Raw genomic sequence first — 16,031 nt, forward strand, 5'->3', positions numbered from 1 at the left:
AAAGCCATGCTGTGGTAGGTGTCCCATGTATAGAAGAAGTTTAGCATGGATGTTAGCTCAGGGCCAGTCTTCCTCAGCAGAAAAAGGAGGATTGGCAATAATTAGCTCAGGGCTAATCTTCCTAAAAAAAAAAAAAGTAAATGGCATTAAAAAAAGAGAGGGAACTATTATGGGTTAAAATACTCTTAAGAGATATATCCCTCAAGTATAAGATGTAGGCCTTGTCTGTTTGGATGTTAATTTAAACAAAGCATAAAAAGGCATTTTTGAGATAATTGGAGAAAATTAAGCCTGGACTGGGTACTATTAGATGATATTAGAAAATTAGGTTATTACTTTTAATTTTGTTGGATATGATAATAGTATTGTCTTTAACTGTTAGAGATGTATGTTGAAGTACATTTACAATTTGCTTTAAAATTTTCTTGCCAAAGAGTGTGCAGGAGTGAAGGGGGGATGGATGAAATAAGAATGGGGGGCGAGGCCACATGGGGGTCTTTCGTGTTTGTGCATCTTTGAAAGTTTTCACAATGCAATGCTTTAAAAAGAAAGAGCAAATGGGCTGCGTGCTCTTTGGTGCCGGTGCCACTCCAGGTTTGCGTGTGGGGCGTCACTGAATTCATTTAATCGACACGATGGCAAGGGAAGCTTTTGAGTAGCTCCCATGATTTCTACGAGGGTCCTGGAAAGTGCACTGCTCCGTTCCCTAGTTAAAATAACCTGGTACCTTGCTGTACAAAACCATGAGAAAGATGGAAATCCAAATGACCAGTGCCGGGGATCAGATGTGGATCCCCTGTCCTGAGTGGGGACGCTCAGTTTGGTGGCTTGTTCTGTGGAGAGCGGCTCCCAGCTGTGCCCTTTCTTACAGTGAGCCAAAATCCCTTATCATAGTGTTGTATCAATTTTCTCCTCTCAGCTGAACTCTAGCGCTCTCTGTTCCTGAGAGAGCACAGACAGAGAATCTTGTTTTCTAATGCTGGTTCAGATGAAAACAGACCCTTGGAAAGACAACCCATGATAGAAATGTTCAGTCATTCAAGAAACTGTTGTGCTCAGGCATTGGTGTCAAGTACTATTTCCCTTGAAATGGAGCCAGGACTGCTCAGAGAAGTGGCTGATCTCAGGGCTAAGACCACGTAGGCACATGAGCATGAAGGACTTTATGCCACAAAATAAGGAGTGATTTAAAAAATAGATGGGTCATATCTGAAGGACCCAGGAGCCAACTTCCTGGAGCTCCCATTAGCCAAATCTGGCCCAATTTGAGCAGCCAAACAATTAAGTACAGTAATGACTTAAAAACCTTTGGCAAAAACAGGAATCCTTGAGTCTATAATGATAATTAAAGGATAAATAAATGAGAGAGAAAGGAGGGCTCTGCTTACAGGAGTGCTGGGTGCTGACTGGCAATGTGGAGGGAATGCCGGAGGTGGGCAATCCCGTGCAGCCTTGTGTTATAGACTGATTCAGGCAGGAATCATTGATGGGCACTAAGTCCAGGGGAACATTTTATGGAGATCAGCATATGTGCATGGCCTTCCTGTGTTTCCTTAGAGACTGCGTACTCATTGCAAAGGAAGCGATAGTAACTATGCAGTAGAGAAACTGGGTAACACCTTGATGGGGTGCTCAAGATCAGCATTACCAGTGAGAGCCAGTGGAAATTGCACGTCTCTGGGGAGGGTGCCCTGAGAAGGACACAGCACCGCTTATGTGGTTTACTGACCAGGAACATAAGAAACCCTCAATGAGAGCAATTCCGCTAAAGGGGGAGGAGGAGGCTGTCCTTCAGAAGTGCAATGTCATAAAAGAGAAAGAAAGGCTGGAGGAATATTCCAGACTAATGACGACTAAAGAGAAGTGACAGATGGATGCAGTGGCAGAACCTGGGTGGTACGCTGTACTGGAGGAAAAAGTGCTATAAAGAATATCAGTGGGTCAATTGGCAAAACTGGAATACAGATGGCACCCTTGCTGGGTATGGGGAGAGGAAAAGAGTGGGGTGTTTCTCACGATGGTTGCAGCATGCCCTGAGAGCCCCAGGCAGCGCGAACAGGCTGGGCTGGGATCACCGTGTCTGCCGCATGTGTGCGTTTCCAGGAGCTGCCTGTGGGAAGCAGGACACCCCTGCCCTGCACGGTCGCCCCACAACACTCCTTGCTCTTGACCCCTCCTCCTGTCTCTTTTTCCCACCTGGGCAGGGGCCAGGTCTTCTCTTCTCCTTCCAGGTTCCCTAAAGTGCCAAAATGTGCAAACTGCTCATTCTTAGTGGGTGGGCTGTCCAACGGTGAGCTAGAGGATATTTTTCCTAGCATGTTTGACATGATTCTAGTCAGTAGTTAGTGAATAGCTTCCTTTGTTTTGTTTTTTAAGAGCAAGCATCTTCTTTTGGTGCCTTAGGTTCTCAATATATTTCAGTTTCTAAAATGACGTTTCTGATAAAAAAAAAAAAGTGTATGTAATTACAATGCATTAATAAAAATATGGTATTTCAAAAGGATTGTCGTTACTGGATCATGATACCCCACACCTCACCTTGGGTGGCCAGAACCGCCCAGGGAAGCTTGGGCCCCTTAAATTTTAGAGAATAACCTGGTGCTGCAGCCCAGTATTCACCATGGCAAGAGGGCTTGATGACACCTAAGGCTTCCTGAGCCCATCTGGAGCAGAGGATACTGTCAATGCCCTGCCTGTCCTCCCAGCCTACCGAGCATGTCACTTTGGGGCAGTTCTCATTGGAGTTGGTGGCTTCCTGCAACTCCTGCCTGAGGGCATCCTCCGGCTCTGGCTCTGCCTGGGACCATGACTAGCCCGCTTGTGGGCAGGTGTGAAGTGCTGGGAGGTAATGACCTGGGAGCGACTCCATCCATGAGGGCCGGAGTAGGCGGATGAATACCCTGGCTTTCTCCCCTGTTCCGGGCAGTGCTGAGGCATGCTCTGTGCCCTCTCTGGATCCCCTGCTGGGAGGGAGCCCCAGTTGATTGTGATCTCGGCCCTGCCTCAGTAACACAACCTCCAGCACCTCTCCTCCCTTCCCCATTCTGGGGTCACCTCCCACTTAAGCTGTTTGCACTTGTAGGCTTGTCCCAGGGTCGACTTTCAGGGGACACCCGGTTTGAGACACACAAACTTCCCTGGCAACATCTCAACTTCACTTAGAGTCCATCAAATCTACATTAGTGCTAATGCTCACTGAGTTTATCTTTTCACTTTTCTATTTGGAAATAATATTCTAAGTAAATCATTCAATAAAATCTTAATAAATCAGAAAAACCAGATATCAAAGGGCATATTAACACACTTAAGAAAAATTTCCGAGTTAAATCAAGAATATTCATACTAGTACTTTACGTAGTGCTAAGGTACCATGGTATATGATATTATTATCTGATTATAACAAACCATCTGTAAATATTCTTCTAATGGATATTTTAGGAATTATACTTGTCAGCTCTTTACTAGAAATCTGTATCAAGGACTTTTAATCTAATTTGTTACTGCTTTGTGTATATTGCCCTGCTGCTGGAATATATCAGCGAAATATGTACATCGTCACACATCATCTTTACAGCTATAAGAATTGTTAGTCTCTAGAAAGTGTAATGACAGGTCATTCCCTTTTAGTCACTTGTGCATTCATTTGTTGAGCATATTCTTATCAATTGCCCCTATGCGTCAGAACTATTTGTTAATAGAGCTACGGGGCTGCCAGCACCCAGCGCAGTTAAGAAGGCAATGGAGCCAAACCATGTCGTGACAGGTCTAGGAGAGCCCAGAATGAGAGGTGGACAAAAGATAAAGTAAACGTACTTGAAATGTAGACTTTGAAATAGAACATGCTTTCTCTCCAAATGAGAGCTACAGCTGTCCAAAGTCTAGCCTTCTCTCAAACAAAGTTTTCATTTGAAGTCCAGTCCGTTACAAGTTTAATGGATATTTCAAGCCGTCTTGCAACACAGGCTGGACTGGTGCAATTGTTGACAGGACTGACTGACCTCATTTGGGAAGGGACATTTTGGAAGGCAACGCACTATTGCCTCATTTTAATGTCCCGGGCTGCAAGGGAGAGCACATTTCTCGTTCTGGGCAACCACCACTGGATTAGGAGTTGGGAGAAGAGTGTTTTAAATTTGGGTTTTGCCTTTAACCGACTGTGTGACTTTGGGCAAGAAGTCACACAACTTCTTTGGAGCCAAATTTCTTCAATTGTAAAGTATCAAATTGGTGATGAGCAACAATTTGTTACAAAAGAGCCAGTTTAAGAAAAACATGGTAGACAGTTCTCCTTTAAAAAAGAAAGACATAGTAACTTTTAAAATCAGAAATTGCAATACTGTATCTGCCTTTGAATGTAGTATTTGTGACTGCTTTCTCCTGACATTAGATGGTGTTTTGCATGCAGGTGGCTCATGATTCCAGTTCTCTCACCTCTAAGACCTCTTGCAGCTTTATAAGTTTGGATGCTGCCACTGTCCTAGCCTCAGGCGGTAGCTAGGGTTTAATCTGACATCTTTTGAGGTATTTGATATGACTTGAAAATGACATATACAGGATTGCAAAAGAGATGTTTTAAATCTGTGACTTGTGTTTACCTCTGCACAGTTCTGAATACACCTGTGACCTTGGGGGTGTCTCAGGGAGGGTGGGTAGGCAAGACTCAGAGCAAGTCCGGACTCACGTCCGTTGTATATGGCAGGGATCTGCTGTGCCCAGAACATCACCTTGGGAATGGTGAACTCCTTATCTGACGTAAATATTTGCTTGTTCTATTTTTTGTACATCATATTTTTCTTTCTTCTTGTTTATTCACACTCAGCAGTTCTACTTACAGGTCACAGAAGTTCATTCAGAAGCATTGCTCTCAGTCCTACGCGTTTCTGCACACTGGAGCTCACCTTTTGGAGCACAATCTGCTTGACATATGTGGATTCTAGTCATCCCAGGCCTGCATGGAGGGTGCTGGTCCTTGGCAGTTTTTCTATTGGGTCTATTCCTCACCTGTCCCCTGCTTGGCTCTGTGTCACTTGCAGGTAACCCTTGTGGGCTCCATTTCTGACTCTCAGAATGGCTGATTCAGCTGATGGGGACAATGGTAAAATACTGGGGAGCAGGAGGAAGGGAAAAGCTGCAGGGGTCCCCTGTCTCTGTTTCATAGGGTGTCTCAGGTGGTGACTGCACTTTCTCTGTGGTCATAGCTTCTGTCAGACAGCCCTACCATGGTTCCCACTTTCCTGGGCTCCAGGAACCCACGTCCTCCTTGTGTCCCACCAGCCAGTCCAGCACGGTAGTGTCTTCTTGTTGGCTGATCTCTGGTCATGTCCTTGATCCGGTTTATCTGCCCTTCTAGCACCTGTATAACCGATCCCCTTCATTTGATTCCCTCTGTTTTAAATCCTTAAATGGTCTCTGTTTTTCAAGTTGACCCCTGACTGATAAAGTTCTTGGTACCAGAATCACATGTTCAAAACAGGGCTCTGGGACTGGGCTGCTTACCCATTTGAGCTCACAGGGCTGCCCTTCTTGCAGATGGAGGAGGGGAATCGGTCGCCTGTGCCATGGAGTTGCATCACGATGACCTAAACCATCACTTGCTGTTGTTTGAGTTGGGATGCTGATTGGGTTCAAGGCTTTGTGATATCAAATAGAGGCTGCATTCCACTGATGTGCCAGTAAGAATGAGTAAGAAACACAAGGGTGGTTACCAGAGAGTCTTCAGAAAGAAAGTAGTAAGTTCAGAGCTGGAAGTCTTGGGTCAAACACAAATGCATCCAGAGGTCAGCCTTGAAACAATGGTCTATTTCTTGTAGACACAAGAAGGGCTGAGGATCAGGCCCAATATCTAATTGTATGGGTGGCAGAAATGACAACCATACTAAATCCCTTTTGTCAAATCCATGACATTAGAGAGGAAGAGGTGGGACCCAGGGATGTGGGAAGGAGACATCTGAGTGGACTTAACTAAGAATGTTGACAGCCTCAACCCCTATTCCTCTGAGCCTATCTTGCTAGATATCTTCTTTTCTGAGGAAAGTAGGCTTTCCTGTGTGTTGCCCTTGAGACCCATTCTCCTCATGTGCCTTTGTCTCCAGACCTGTAAGCAGAGTGGGATCCCAGCAATCTCTGGTTGGGGTACGGGTAGGGGCAGGGTGAGAAATATCAAATTTTGCTTCCTGAGCAGACAACTTCTACAACAAACAAATTGGCTGATTTCTGACCTTGGGAAATTCATGTGGAAATAGATTCTAAGGGCGTTACCTAGAGGATAGAATGTAACTTTGGGTTGGACCAAATACATTTATTGGTATGGGTCCACTTCCTTGAGACTCAGGACTTAATGCGTAGCTGTAGTAGCTGCAGGTGGCTCTCACTGTTTTCTTGGTGCGATGACTGAAACTCGGGGGCATAGGTGGCTGACATGCATTGAGTTCAGCTGGGCCTGCTGTTCCATTATAGTCCCACTCAGGGAAGGCCCTGAAGGTCAAAGGTTAAAGGAATTCCTCCCAGTGGGCAGAAGGCCTAGGGGAAGCGTATCTGGCTGTCCACTTTGCATGGGAGAGAAATGCCAAGAGGAATGGATCTACCCTGATTCAGGGGCAGTGGCGCAAGGCTCTGTGGTTATCATGGATTTGGAGAGGACAGATCAGAAGATGGGTGACTTGGAGATCTAGAGAAGAAATGTATGGATGATGCTCTTGGAATGGGCACAGAACAAGAGAATATTTGTGTTTCATGTAAATGTTGACCGAATGATCCTTGCTGCGGAGGAGACTCACTAATCAATGGACAAGTGACTCATTCTGTGGAGAACAGCATCTTCCTCTGGATACCCAGAGGCTCAGTGGGCCATTGTCTCAAAGATGGAGGCTATCTAGGGGCTCAGTCACATGGACATCCTTCTTCAAAAGTCTACTTGGATACCATCACTGCTGAGAGCCCAACCTGCTGATGGCAAGGCCAATACTGAGTCCCTGAAAGGATGTTATTGCCTGGTGGCCATGGGGGGGCGCGAGGGTGGGAGGTGCTGCCAGAAACCCACTGGAAAGTTGATTACATTGTGCTCATCTCACCATGACTGATTTGTCCTGAATTGAAAGGCATCTTTGCTGGGTCTTGGAGCTGTCCTTCCTGGCAGGAATGCTTCTGTGGACTTCAGACACGCCTTGTCCATGTCTGAAGTACCCTACACAGGGGAGCCATCCTCCACACAGACGAAGAAGTACAGCACTGGGCTCCTCATATCTCACCACATACCCACGGTGGCCTCAAAGAACAGAGGAACAGCCAGTGTGGCTGGGAGGCAACAACTTGGGAAGCTGGGGTGCTATCCTAGGATATGGTATACGGCTTAAACCAATGATGGATTGTTGGTGCTCTTTCTCTCACCATCGTGAACCAGGGGGAGAGCCCTAACAACCCATTGAAGAGATTTGCATTCTGTTCCCACAACCTTGAGTTCTGCTGGTTTAGAGATCTTAGTTCTCTTTTTCAAAAGAAGAATGCTTCCATTAGGAGACACAACAATGGTTTGATGAAATTGGAAGTTAACTTGATTGCCACCCGACTATTGTGACTTCCTCATTGACGGAATTCACGTGCCAAAATACTCTCATGGTTGGGATGATTAATCCCATTTCCAAGGGAAAAGTAGGTTGCTACTACCCAGTGGGGACAGGGAGGAGTGTAACTGGGACCAGGGAATTTCAGGGATGCCCCTGATATTTCCATGTCCTGTAGAACAGGTCAGTGAAAGACTCCAGCAACCCAACAAATAGAGGACCACAAGGGCTCAGCTCCCTCAGGTGTGAAGGTTCAGTTCTTCCCACCAGTGAAAGAGTCCTGACTGGCCAAGATGCTGACTAAGGGCAAGCAGAAATGGAGTGATGGTAGAAAAGGAAAGTGATGAGAACAATGGATTCTCATTATCCATGGTACTTATGCACTAAAAAGTCACTGCCAATACTGAATCAGTGAGTGCCGAATCATTGCCTCCAGTGGAAGTAAACTGCATTTGCATCAACGTATCAATAAGTAACTTTGTTTTATATTTATTCAATATATATTATTGACGCATTTACACTGAGCTTACCGACCACAGCCCTGTAACTCACACCTGAACAAGCTTCTCTACCACATGGGTTTTCTCCATAAAGCAGGTCAGCCATCTTGTGCTCAGGAACGTTAGCTAGCACTGCAGCACTACTCTTGGGGGCCATTCTAAACAGTGAAGTCACCAAGAAAAAGCACAAAAATGTGAAAACCATGGCACTAAATAGAGCAGGAAAAGGACACGTGTTTCCAGTAGGAGAGGTGGGGCAAGAAGGCCAAGCGTCACCTTCCACCTCAGCCGGGAAGGTTTTCACCGCTCTGCGCAAGTCTGTGAAGGAACACAAAAGCTCTTCGAGCATTGATTTTGGGGCTACAAATACCTGCTAGCAAGTAGGCGGATAGACAAACATGAATCTGCATTAACTTTGGCCTGACCACCAGTCACGGTGGTGACATTTACACGTGGTTGGGAGAGAAAGCTGACTCAGAAGAGTTGACTGGTCACCACTGGTCCTTGGCCTGCTTGCCCTCCCATCCATCACTTGCCCTCCCCCTGCTCTGTGTCACAGAGCACCCCTGGTGGGGTGCTTCCCAGGCTCGAGGTGCTGGCTCTGCCCCAGCTCAGTTAGCAGGACGCACCAGGCAAGAGAGCTGGGAGGTTTGCTGCCCTGGCTTTGCCCCAGACAGCATCTCGGCGCCTCTGACTCTGCTGGGGGGCCTGTCGTGACTCTAGCTAGGCCAGTGACTCCACCTCTCCTCCCTTTGTCCCTCTGTCACGTGCACACTCTGACTTGCCTCCCTGACCCCCACGTGGCTTCTGAGTTCTTCCATCACCTGCTGAGCAAATCCACCTGCACTATATTTGTGCTCTCGAAATACTTAGCATGGTTTCTGCTCTCCCGCTCCCACCCTGCCTGATGCAGTGGGTGTTGTCACTACATTCTACAGCTGAGGAAATGAAGGGAGAGATAGCAGAGCTAATTAAAGGTGCAAGGAGGGTCATACCCAGGTCTTCAGACCCCGGTGCCGAGACTTCCTAAAGACCAGACCACCTCCAACAAAATTGAAAGCTGGACAGGAACAATTGTCTCGTAATAGGAGATCCCCCCACGTCTTGGTTTAGACACACAGCATGATTTGAAAAATATCAGATTGAGAGAAATGTAGAATGTGAAGTGTTTTAGATAGATTTTTTTTTTAAAGATTTTATTTTTTTCCTTTTTCTCCCCAAAGCCCCCCGGTACATAGTTCTATATTCTTTGTTGTGGGTCCTTCTAGTTGTGGCATGTGGGACGCTGCCTCAGCATGGTTTGATGAGCAGTGCCATGTCCGCGCCCAGGATTCGAACCAACGAAACACTGGGCTGCTTGCAGCGGAGCGCTCGAACTTAACCACTCAGCCACGGGGCCAGCCCCTAGATAGATTTTTTTTTATACATATCCCTCTTTATCAGTAAAGGCAGGCTTTGAATGTGTATTTCTGAAAGGGTCGTAAAGGACAATGAAGTCATTATGGGCTGTGAGATAGAATCACTTCCTGACATAGAAATGTAGCTTTTGAACATTTCATCTCATTACATTCTCCATTCCTGAGGCAAGCCCATTCTTGCCCCTGCCCCTACCCCCTAGCACCACTTGTCCAGGGCTGTCCCACCATCTGGTGGCCAGTGTAAGAAACAGTCCTTCCTCTGGCTGTGCCCCCTCTGGAAGCTCACAGCTCCGTTAATGTCACCTCACACATCTTTTCCTCTCATGAATACAAAATTCCATCCCCTCTCTTTTCCGACCCTTGTAGGAAAACCCTTTCCTTGCCCTCAGTTTTCATCTCTTGCTGCTTTTGAGAGTCAAAATTATCATGATTGTGAGCAGTCCCAAAATACCTTTATTAAGGACCAGATGTCAGCCATGAGTCAAGGGGCCTTGATAACGCCAAGGTTCCTTTCCAACCTTCTCAAGTCTGCTGTATTCTGCTTCCTCATCGGTGAGACCTGGCACCCTCAAAACCAGCATTCAAGGTTTTTTAAAAAAAAATTCTATTTTATTTACTCACTAATTCTGTAACCATATTAAACTATCTCCCCAATTTCAATTCGGCAGTTTTCACCTACATATTGAGATGGGAAGCATTTGTTTGGTTAGCTTCCAACTCTAACTTGTGTGTATAGTCTTATTTTACTTTAAAAAAGTATCTTTTGAGCTCAAAACAAGTTATCTGTGCTTTCTGAATCTTCCATGTGTGAGTGTTCAGTTTGAAAGGCCCTCAATGTTTTTTACCTGTCAAGAATGCTTTGTGACAAAACGCAAAAACAATCAATCTATGGTTTCCAGATTTAGCAAATGAAAATACAGCCCTCCTGGTTAAATTTAAATTGCACATAAACAATGAATAATGTTTTTAGTATAAGTATGTCCCATACAATATTTGTATGTTTTACAATATTTTGGACATACTTTTGCTAAAATATTTGTTGTGCATCTGAAATTCAAATTAAGCAGGGAATGCTGTATCATCTCTAATTTAATTAAACAAAAATCTTTCCGAGTTACAGACCATCCTTGACTTACAATGGTTTGACTTACGATTTTTCGACTTTATGTTGGTGCAAAAGCGACACACATATAGTATAAATGGTACTTCCAATTTTGGATTTTGATCTTTTCTGGGCTAGCGATATGCTGGACGATCCTCTCTCGTGATGCTGGGCAGTGGCCAAGACCCACAGCTCCCAGTTGGCCCCCGGGTCATGAGGGTCAACAATTGGTACACTTAAGACCATTCTTCATTTTCACTTTCAGTACAGTATTCCATCAATTACATGAGATATTCAACACTTCCTCATAAAATGGACTTTGCGTTAGATGTTTTTGCCCAAGAGTAGGCTAATCTAAGTGTTCTGTGCATGTTTAAGGTAGACGAGGCTAAGCTGTGATGTTCAGCAGGTCAAGTGTAATAAATGCATTTTCGAATAATAGCACGCTCAACTTACCATGGGTTTATCCGGATGTAACCCCATCCTTAGTCTGGGAAGCTCTATACATATGTTTTTTTAAAATGGTAATTTCTTCACTGAATAGGCCTTTCAGCAACACCACTGACAGGAAACACGATACTCCTTTGGCGTTCATCTTTTTATTTCTTTTTGCTCACCGTTTGGTTAGGGTACTAGAAATCAGTTTAATAGCCAAAAAAGTATTTGCAAGTTAAGTGTTTACAATTGCATCACTCTTCATAGAAGAGAAAAGAGCTTTACTAAATTAAAGTTTCAGAGCAAGACATCAAGAGTAAATCCAGAAGCAAAGAGTGGATTTCCTTTTTGGTGGTGTATGTGTATGTGTGTGTGTGTGTGTGTCTGTGTGTATGTGTGTGTGTGTGTGTGTGTTTTAAACACAGTCTGTAGAAGTAGCAAAAATACATGCATCTTGTTAAATTCTGCTGTCTAGAGAGTTGATTCTGTGCTCTGTCCTTTTAATGCACACAGCCTTCTGAATTAGCAATGAGATAGTTTCTGTACAGACAGATAAGATTACAGAAGCATTTTATGTGTCCTGAAACTCAGATTTTGCAATTTCAATTTCATGGCTCTCTTGTACCTTTTATTTTATAAAGCTGTATTTCAAACTTTGTTTATCTACCCTTTGGACAACCAAGAAGCTTTGAAGATGGGGTGATGCCACAGTTTGACCACTTGAGGGGTAAGGTTGAAATTAGGTAAACTATTAAGAAATCTTAGCATGAAAAGATTTGAATGTAAAAGAGAAAGTGATAGTTAGGTGCAGCAGCAGGGCATTTGGAGCAGGAGGGGGGAAGAAGGCAGGCGTTTTTATTGATTCCTTTGTTTTACCTTAAGATTTTGAGGGAAGTTCAGGGCTAGTTAGGGTTCTCTCTACCTGCTAAACATCAGTGTGTCTTGTGGGGTCCAGCCGAGTAAGCTCTCTAGAAAATGTCTTCACCCATCACAGAGACAGCAGCAGGACCACGCGGATCACTCCCGTCTTCAGGGAGAAGTGCCAGTGGAGAAGAACGCACAGAGCATCTTCCCGAATTCACTCTCTGGGGTCCAGGGAAAGGCAGGAGCTGGCCCTGCTTTCATCCTCCAGGCTCATGGCCTTGGGGGAGCATCTGGTGTGGACAATACAGCGGGAGGCCCTCGGATTCAGCCAGCCTGTAGTAGGGCTAGTCTAGCATCTGATTACCTTCCAGTCAGGCAGTCCTACCTCACTCCATGTTGTCTCCGGGGTCCCTGGTCCTAATTTGCACCTGGAGAGGTCTCTGATCCACGTCAACCCTGGAAGGAAGCAAGTCTGTGGAGTCTCCAGGGCTGTAGAATGTTAGTGATGGTGGTGCCAGGAGGCATCTGAGCCACCCTGTGGGACAACCCCACTGTTTTACAGCTACTTTATCCTAGGGCCCCTTGTTCAACTTCCATTTCAGTGCCTCTCCATGATATCTTTATGTGGAGCTTTGAAAGGGCGCACAGTGGTGTAGGGGTGTGCCCAGAAGCCCACCGAAAGGCCTCCGGGGGAGCTCTGATTGGGTCACAGAGCCAGCTCAGGGCCTTGGCGTCCGGTTCTCAGGGCTGTCCTAACCTAGACCTCCACCAAGAGTCTGCACTGGGAGCCCTGCTGCCTGAGCTCGGATGCTGGCTCTGCCCCTTGTCAGCTGGGTGACCTTAGGCAATTTGTGCAAACTCTTTGTGTCGTAGTTTCCTCTTTCACAGAATAGAGAAAGTAAGGGCACCTACTTCTTAAGGTCATTGTGAGAATGCAGTGAGTAAGTCCATGTAAGGTGTTTGGGACATTTCATGGTATTTAGTAAGTGTTCAATAAATGTTAGCTGTTATCAGGGTGGACAGGTTTCAGCAGAGCTTCCAGACTCAGGCAGACTAGGAAGAAGGACCTGGCCATTCAGTTACAAAAGAACTGGCCATGAAAATCCTATGAATAGCGGCGAAGCATTGTCTGATACAGCGCCGGAAGGTGAGAGGATGGCGCAGGCAGACTGGGCAGAGCTCTGCTCTGCCGTGCACAGGGGTGCTGGGAGTCGGAACTTGATGGCATTAACAACAAAAATCAAGGTTTTGGTAGTAAGGTGATGTTTTTCTAGGCACACGTTCTGCGCAGAATTTTAACGTGTTTGGACTGATGAAACCTAGCTAATGAGCCACAGTTCAGGGAACATTCCTTGAAGGTACACAAGCTTCATCTGAGATTGCGCATGTGCTATTTTGTTTTTTAACAGCTTTATTGAAATATAGTTCACATACCAATAAATACTCTATTTTGAGAGTGGAAAATATCTAAGTCTGGAATACTGACCAGGATTGAAATATTTGGACATACAGACCTAAAAATAGGATTTCTTTTATACCTCATTTTCCCACAGTTAGAACTATGTCTGGTTATTTTGATACACAATTGCATTTTCAAGAGTAATATGAATTGCACAGCAGGCACTAGCTCAGTTAAACATTTTGTAATAATTCTGTTATTTTGGCTTATGCCTTTCTTATGAAGCCTTTTAATTCTGAGGCATACAGCATAATAAAATTGTATTACCTTACTGATAAATGTTTATGAGGAACTAAGTAAAATTTTTGTTAACGCTCAGTATTTGTGTTATCAAACGAGGGTCTTCATTTTCTTGAGCTGCTTTCACTTCCGGCACTCAGGTAAATTGAACAGGCACGAGTGGGAGCTATTTCTCTGTTCACTGTTTGCTGACAAGCAATGATGGGCCTTGTCTTTTCCGGGCTCTTTAATTTCTACCATTAGAATGACATGGCACTCTCTTTTGATTATGTGTCACAGGCTTAGAAATAATATTCCCATATCACACAAATAATATGGTTTTCCTGGTAGAATGCCATTTCTCATTCTTCCATACTGATTTATTTTTAGTTGATAACACTCAGGATCTTAAAACATTTTGCTCTTCGGAAAAGAAAAGGCTCACAACTTGACTCCTGCTGATATTACCCTGGTGTAAATGTCTGCCTGAAATGCTGCTTATCCACTGCTTCCTACTCCCATCCACCATCACTGCTACCCTTTATACAATAGGATTTTCTAGAAGAGATTCCTGGGTACTCAGTCACAGCCCCTGAAAAACAAAATTCCTGCTAATCTCCTGGCTCTGAGAGGAAGTGAGTTGCTCACTCCCAAGCCACTTAAGGATGGCAGCTTTTAATCTCCAGGAAGTTAAAAAGTGCTCTCAAAACCTAAAGACTGGTGCCAGCCTGGTGGCGCAGCAGTCAAGTTTGCACGTTCTGCTTCAGCGGCCCAGGGTTCGCCGGTTCAGATCCCGGGTGCAGACTTGGCACTGCTCCGCAAGCCATGCTGTGGTAGGTGTCCCACATACAAAGTAGAGGAAGATGGACACGGATGTTAGCTCAGGGCCAGTCTTCCTCAGCGAAAAGAGGAGGATTGGTGGCAGATGTTAACTCAGGGCTAATCTTCCTCAAAAAAACCCCCAAAAAACAAAACCTGAAGACCATGACCAATTATTTCTTATTACGTTTTCACTAAAAAAATAACATATCAATAAAGTCAAAGTCTACCTTATTACGCTTCATATAGAATTTCTATACTTGAGTGACATTAGTCACATTAAAAAACTTGGAAATATTGTAAATACTATTTTAAAACTCTCCTTTCTTTAACTGTATTCCCAGAGAATTAAGTTTTCTCATGCTGCTATTATTACAAGCCTCCAATTATTCAGAAAAATTGAGGCATGATATTTTTGATTAACTATTAACTAATTTAATTAGATAACTGAAACTGTCTCAGACTGTCAATTACATTTCAAATGTTATTAGAACTTATAACAATTATTATTACTATTATTCTAAATTTAATATTGTGGAAAACTGCAGGTAAACAATATTTGCCGTAATTGGATCTCCAAAATGAAAATAAACTAGAGCAATATATGTTTAACATCAAAAAGTTAACAGAACACAAGCAGCCTTGGATGTTTTAGAGAGTGGTGGGTGCTATGCTGTGTGCTCCTTGTTACAACGGGAAAGTGGGTGTTACTTATTCTGGTGAAGAAATTGGGGTTCTAAGAGACTAAGTAACTCGCCCAAGACAGTTTAAGAGGCTCCCTAATAAGGACCAGGTCTTTCTGGTCACTGGGTCCTCAGCTCTTGTCATAACACCTGCAATAAGCTAGACGTGCTTTCAATAGCTGTTGAAGGAAAGATGTTTCTGGGCAGCCGGTCTCAACGTAGAGTGATCCTGATTAAAAAGGTATAGAAGACTGAGTTATGTATCTTCTGACCCCAGGAAGTTGTCTTACAAAAATGAACACCCAAGTCACCTCACTTACTTGTCATTTGGATACTGAATAAAAAATAAGCTTCTTCATCCTTTTGGCGCTGAAGTGAAGTCGGGAGGACATGATCCTACTTTGGTCACAACTGGACAGGCGAGACTCGAGTTGTTTTAGACAGATTTTGTGATAAGATTCCTTGACAGTTTTGTCAGTATCCAGAGTATAAATTTTTACTACTTAAGTCCTATGACTTCACTAATTGGCTTCTTGGGAACTGATCAGGCCTTGGGGAAGTGACTCCTGTCACCTGCCCCCTGATGTGAATGACGTCTGTGGTGAGAACCCGCTCCCTCCTCTCTGCCCCCCACCCAACAACTTGTCACTCAGTTTGGGGATGGCTCCCCCTCCCGCTGTCGCTCCCAGTTCCAGCCCCATGGTCCTGGTGGAATTGCTGGGCTCCCATTAAGACCACAGTTGGTGGCCCGAGGGTGGGAGTCTCCTAGGACTGTCTGTCGTGCAGCTGAGGAGGAGCCAGTCCCTCGAGCATGAGGCTGTGGGCTGCGGGGCCAGAGAGTTGCAGCTGTTTCTGGGCAGTGAAGGAAGCCAGCTGCACTGAGAGCGAATGGAGCCAAAGTACAGAGAGGCCTTGATGTCAAGGCCTGGACCTAGGCATCCTTGAGACCCAGCTGCAGCTGCGACCTTCCTAA

The sequence above is a fragment of the Equus quagga genome, chromosome 9 (assembly GCF_021613505.1).
Source record: "Equus quagga isolate Etosha38 chromosome 9, UCLA_HA_Equagga_1.0, whole genome shotgun sequence".
NCBI lineage: Eukaryota > Metazoa > Chordata > Mammalia > Perissodactyla > Equidae > Equus > Equus quagga.